We start from the raw sequence: 6,966 nt of genomic DNA, 5'->3' as shown, positions 1-6,966 counted from the left end.
CGACGAATATGATCTCCCATCTCTTGAATGTAGGCTGCAATTGATCCATCCCTCCTGATACGAATCATCTCCCATTTGTCATCTCGGCGGCCACATATCTGCTAAAAGGTATTCTCCAGCTCCTTGTGATACACCTCACATATGCGTCCAAAGGTGATATGTGTTGCCATGCTCTTTCCTATACTCCAGCTTTGTGCATCCAGGTAGAAATCAATAGGCTCCGTTGTTGGCGCAAATGTCCTCCCAGGTACCCAGACTTTGATCTTCTAGCGCTCCTCTTCCGGTAAAGATGTAGAGAAAGTCCCCGTGAATCTTGGTAGTCTGATGTTCAAATACTTAGTGACTTCCTTCAAATGGCGTCCGAAAGGCGTGTCGTCATCTGGCTGAGTGAACTTGTTCCTGGGATCAGCCATCTACAGAGTAGAAAGAGAGGAGAATTAGAAATGAGTAGAGAAGAGAAATCATGTGGCTTATTTTAGTGGTCGCATCCTACAGTCAGCGTGTGCTCTGATACCATCTTGTAGCGACCAGACCTCAAACGGTCAAGTCTCTATGCATCAGTGTCATCCCTGGATCGGTAATACTGGCACGCATAGTACTCAAGGAATTATAACAGAGTTTCAATCACACACTTATTACATCGAGTCCTCATAAATAGTATGATTACACAATAATATCATGGCTGAAGGCCATCTAAACTAGATAACTTTGGAAGCTTCGAAGGTAAATGAGTCCATCAACTCCAACAGCATAGCTGAGTGCAAAACAATGACCTATCGCACCATATTTGTCGTCTGAGTAGTCTGCAACATGAGAGGTTGCAGCCATGTAGGTCAGCACATTGAATATGTTGGCAGAGTTACACTGTAAAGCAATAAAATGCAAGAGCTATATCTACATGCAATATTTGGCTGGTGGAGGCTGTAAGTTTATGACTTTTGCATCAAGCTAGTTTTTCCCTACAACAAAGGAATAAATTTATTTAACTACTCCCAAGTTGCCCAATGTTTGAGAAGGTAACCCCAACTCAAATCCCAATTAAAAGTATCATCATTAACCCAAATCAAATTAGTTAAAGTAACGTGATGAGATCACATCAATAGATTCAAGTACTAGATATTCAAGATGTCCATAACAGGGGACACGGCTAACCATGATTAGTTTATACACTCTGCAGAGGTTTGCGCACTTTTCCCCACAAGACTCGACCGCATTCATGATCGGATGATCGAGACATAGTCTTTCTGAAGCATTAACTCTCTACTCCGGGAGGACCGGTACACCTACTTTCCCCTACATCTGCTAGTCCACCTCTTCAAGAGCTCACGCAACTTACTCAACTATGCCAGAGCCCATAATGGATTGTGGCTGCACACAGAAGCTTCTAGCATGAATAATGTTATGATCCCTTTGAGCCTGGGTGGCAAACCGTAGGAAAAATCACACGTGTACTCCGGGATTTCCCAAAACAAGCAACACTGGGTTTCCCAGGTGCCTCAACCAATCCACCTAGATGTATATTAAAGTTGCCACCTTAATGTTATCCATGATTAAATAACTCTCAAACTTCCATGTGTGAATCATGATCCAATCCCCGTCTACGAGCATGGCTAAGCAATAGTAAGCATAACGTATATTCCTGGGGTGATCAAAAGGTATTAGGTTCCTACCTCAAGCACTACAACCAAAACCACATGTTCCCAATCCTACTCATGCAAATGTTTGAGGGGCAGAACTAATGCATAGTAAAAACTAGGTATAAAAGATTATGATCAAAGTGTAACTTGCCTTGCTGACGATCTGCGAACTCTAGAGATTCGTAGTAACAATCTTCACACTCCGGGTAATCTAGCATAGACAAATAATAGCATACATAAGCAATCACTCAAACGAAACATGAGAAAACCGAGAAAAGATCCAAATCAAACACGAAACAAGCAAACGATTTAAACTAACAAAAGTCAAATCTAACTGCAATATTATCATGTGAATTAGATCTAAACATTAGGTACGTGTGATTAGCTACGATTTGCAAAAAGATTCAACTCGAACGGAACAACAAAACTCAAAATACAAACGAAACAAGATCGTTTACTAATCTGGACTAAACTCATATTTTACTATACCAAAATTATGTTTAAGTTGGTTAACTGGAAAGAACAGAACGATACGAAGATTTAGGCGCTGGTTTCATCTAATTTGGATAAATGAGTAAAAAGTTATGCTAGTTTAAAGATCACGGGCTAAATCGCGAGAAAACTATTCGTGGATAGCTCCCTAGTTGAAAATAAACTAAAAAGAAAAACCTAAGGCGCGAATGTTCGCTAACAGAACAAATCTAACGAATAATGTTTGTTAACTAAGAAAACCCTAACGAAAAACCGATCTAATAAAATGAACCGGGATAAACCAAAAAAACTGGGGTGGGTCGACGGTTTACCGGTTAAACGAAAAGAACCGGTCGACGGCAGCGGCGTGCTGCGGCGCGGGGTGGCGCGGGTGGCGTCGGCGGCGGCGAGCGGTGGCGTGCTGCGGCGCGGGTGGGGGCAGCAGCGACGGCGTGTAGCAGCGGCTGCGGCATGCGGCAACGACGGCGGCGGCGCTGGCGGCGAGGTGCGGCGAGAGGCTTATAAAGGAGGGGGGCGGCTCGGCCTCCGGAGGCGTGCCCGGGTCGGACTCCGACGGCGGTGCGGCGTACGGTCGTCGGTCTCCCGCGCGAGGTCGGTGGAGGCACGGGGCGGCTGGGTTGGCGGCCTGCTGGGCCGGCTGGGCTTCGGCCCAGTCGGTCCGAACTCCTCTTTTAAAAAAACAATTTTGCCACGAGGAAAAATCCTAAAGAAATATAAATAAATTTGAAAAATTCCAGAAATAATTTTCACCGTCCAAACCTAATATTTAGGACAAGATGAACATTTTTCTGGACTAAGATGCAATTTTCAAAAATGCAATATTTTTCTAATTCAAATAAAATAGCAAATAGAATATACCAATAAATAAATACTTTGATTTTAAAATTCTTTCTCCAATATTTCTCTCAAGTTGAAGAAGTCATATTATCTTCTCTCATATATTTTTAATATTGGAAATAATTGGAGAGAAAAATAATAAAATCAAATTGATTCTTTCTTCAAATTTGAAATAAATTCAAATATGAATTTTGTGAAACCTCCATCTCTCTCCATGGGTCCTTGAGTTGCTTAAGATTTTTAGGATCACAGAAATGCAGAAATAAATATGATATGCATACGATGATCTATGTATAACATCCAAATAGAAAATTGGGATGTTACAAGAAATACGAGGTTTTAACAATCAATCATGCATAAAAGAGTTCAGCAAAGGCTCAAATAATATTGATGGACAGAACCGATCATAAACCCACAATTCATCGGATCCCAACAAACACACCGCAAAAAGTCATTACATCAAATAGATCTCCAAGAACATCAAGGAGAACATTGTATTGAGATCAAAAAGAGAGAAGAATCCATCTACCTACTAGCTACGGACCCGTAGGTCTGTGGTAAACTACTCGCACATCATCGGAAGGGCAACAAGGATGATGGAGAACCCCTCCGTGATTGTTGCCCCTTCCGGTAGAGTGCCGAAAAAGGCCTCTAGATTGGATCTCATGGTTCTGGAACTTGCGGCGGCGAAAACTGTATTTCCTCGACTCCCCTAGGGTTTTGGGGATTTTAGAGTATTTATAGAGGTGGATGTCGGTGGAGAAGCTTCCCGTGGGCTCCACTACTGTAACATCCCAAAATTCTAAATTTTGGAATGTTAATTATTTAAATAGGATTTGTTAAAAACTTTCTTATGTTGATTGGCCTTAGCTAAATTTTACTAGGATTTGATTTTTTGGAGTTAAATGAATATTCTAATCGAGAGGGAATAAAAGGACTTTCCTAGATATTCATTTGCATCTTATTGTTGGTTTAACAATATCCAGAATATTTCAGTTCAAAGATGAGAGAGGATGACATGACTTCCTCAAAGAATAATATTGGTGAATAATTGAATATTCTCTCATTTGGTTGTTGAACATTTAAAACAATTTCATCTCAAAAATAAATTATATGAGAGGGTAACATGACTCCTTCAATAGTAGGAAATTCTTTAAATGTTATTTGAATCTTTCTCTGGAGTTTAAAAATATTTGATGGAACATTTTATAGTGTCAAAGTAAAGTTTAAGAAAATATTATAAGTATTTTTGTATGTATTTTGGACTGGAAAAATGTTGACTATTCTCTATATTAATATATGTATATTCTTTAAATGTTCTTGTATTCTGTAGAAAATGTTTTGGATCATTTTTCGAGCCAAAGTCATTTCTATGAATAAAACAAAATAGGAAATATTAAACCTATTCTAACCATTTTCTGCCCGGCAGTCCAACTGGCCCTGTCGCTATCCTCCGCTCGTGCAACGCAGCGTAGAGCAGCGTAGCCACAGCGCGAGGCGCAGCCCAGCACCCAGCCAGCGCTCGTCACCGCTGACGTCAGCGCCTAGTGACCGACCTGACAGCCTCTCGCCCCTCCCCTGTTTGATTGACATGTGGGCCCTACTACTCATCTCCTACCTCCCCATGGACTCATGTTCACGCATGACAGTACCACCGCGGCTGAACCAGGCAAGGGCGATTCGCCGAATCTCTAACCCCCTCCATCAAATCTGTGGCCACAGGGAGACACCTCTCGACCACCTCTTACGATTCCCACACCAAGCACTCTGTTTCCCATTCGAGATCGAGCACACGGACCTCGCAAAACTCCATCGACCGAGCTTCCTTCCATGGCCAACTCCGGCAACTGTAAGCCACACCCCTACCCCTCTGTTCAGTTCCAGAACTGCTTTGATGCACATCCTCTCCCTGACCATCTTACCTCGTCGCATATGCTAGGATTCGAGCTCCCCAGCAAAATCGATCTCGCTGGAGCATACCATCGCCGCCGCCTGTTCATCCGCTCACCGTCATCGCTAGAGGACGCATCGGAACTCCCTGAGTACACCAAAGGACTCCCCATGAACCTCCTCGTCTTCCAGCATCTTCATCGATCTCTTATGGGCACCAGAAACGACGTTGTTGCCGATCAGAGCCGCGCCCTCACCGTCTCCTCTGTTGCGGTGAGAAATCCTCAAGCAAAAAGAATGTAGCCACGTGGCCTGATCCATGCCATCCACTGCCACTTAAATCATGAGGTCCATATTTAATCCAGTCAGAAACCGGTATGAACCAATCAAGTTCTTCCACATGCCCCTGAGTTTTTCCTATAATTCTTTTTCAGCCGAAATTGTTATTTTAATTTTACAGATAAGCCCCTACAACTTCAGGCCATCATATCTCTTCAACCGTAGCTCCAATTGAGGTGAAACTTTTTGCAGAGTGATCCTCGTGTGACCATCTTTTCGTTGACACCATAGTTTTCAACTTTTTTTTAACTATTTAAATTCGAGCAATTCAAATTTAAACTCATACTTTCATTTGATCATATCCTATGAACCGTGACACCTTCCCAATTGATTCCTTTTGCCTATGAACACTTGTACCGAATACTTGTTGATCATATCATGTACACTCAATATTTAAAATACTTTTGACTTGTAATTTTAATTCAATTTAAACTCCATTTCACTATAACTTGCATTGTAGTGCTCCTATTCAATTATTTCTTTTTGCAAATGAACCCTTATGTCATACATGATCCGTTAAACATCACGTGTGATTCTCCATATACTTTTGACCTCATTCCATACTATGTCAAATATAAGCTTATAAAGGTATATTTCGTTGATCACTAACTCTTTCGAGTTCATTCCTTCACCTTGTCACAATATAGCACATAGAGACCCTATATTATATATTATAAGCCTATATATATTGATGTTGTCCAACATTGACATATTTGTTTTGTTGTTGTTTTGGTTCTTCTTCATGGCATGGTTATTTATTTGGGTTCTTTTCGTCTACGTTAGATTGCTCGGAGCGTGACGGGTAGAAATTACAAAGAATTATGAGTGCGACAATCTACATCAAACGTACCAGGCAAGTTACACCTTGATTATCCTTTATCCTATTATTTTTCTTTTCATGTAGTCCTATATCACAATATTACAATATGCATATGTAGGAATATTATGGCATTAAGCTATTACTTTTGAGATTCAGCTTAGTATGGCCTTATGTAGATCATGGTCGTTGTATTCTTGCTATGTTATGTAGACGGGGATTCGTTCGTGTATGCATCGAGGTTATGTGAGAACTATAATACAACTTAAGTATAAACTTACTATAGAATTCACCTCTGGACAGACAGGGTTACATCATGGAGTTTACTGTCCCTTTTCTAAGGGCATGGACCGTGGCTAAGGGCGCCCGAATGGTATTGCTGGGTGGTTTCAAGAACATCATGGTTTCTACCCTCTGAATGTAAGTGGGTGTTGTACAGGCTCAAAAAGATTAGACAGACTTAGTGACTGGTAGCTTTGATGTGCAGCCAGTGGCTATATGGGCTCTGCTTAGTTGATCAAATGTGGAAACCTTACCCGCATGTGCTAGTAGATGTAGATATGATAGTTGGGATGGGCCTCCTCTGGGACTAGGCGACTGCTTCTGAAAGACTTTGTACAAACCTCTGTAGAGTGTAATAACTAATCATGATTAGTCGTGTTCCCGGTTATGGACAAATTTGAGTAGCTAGACCATTACAGTTGTTGGATGATCTTGACAGATGATACAGTTAATTAAACTTGATGGGAAATTTAATGATGGGTATAGGTTGGTATTGGATTGCCCAATTCAACCATATTTACTTAATTGTAGGAAGAAAAATTAAAATTTTACTATTATGTATTTATCATGGAAAAAATAGCTTTTCTACAAAAACAACCACTACACTATCCTCTTTATATACCTTGCATATACATGTAGGTCTGTTATATAATTCCTCTGTGACCTGCCAAT

Source organism: Triticum aestivum, chromosome 7B, assembly GCF_018294505.1.
Source record: "Triticum aestivum cultivar Chinese Spring chromosome 7B, IWGSC CS RefSeq v2.1, whole genome shotgun sequence".
Lineage (NCBI taxonomy): Eukaryota > Viridiplantae > Streptophyta > Magnoliopsida > Poales > Poaceae > Triticum > Triticum aestivum.
Note: the sequence above shows the minus strand (reverse complement) of the source record.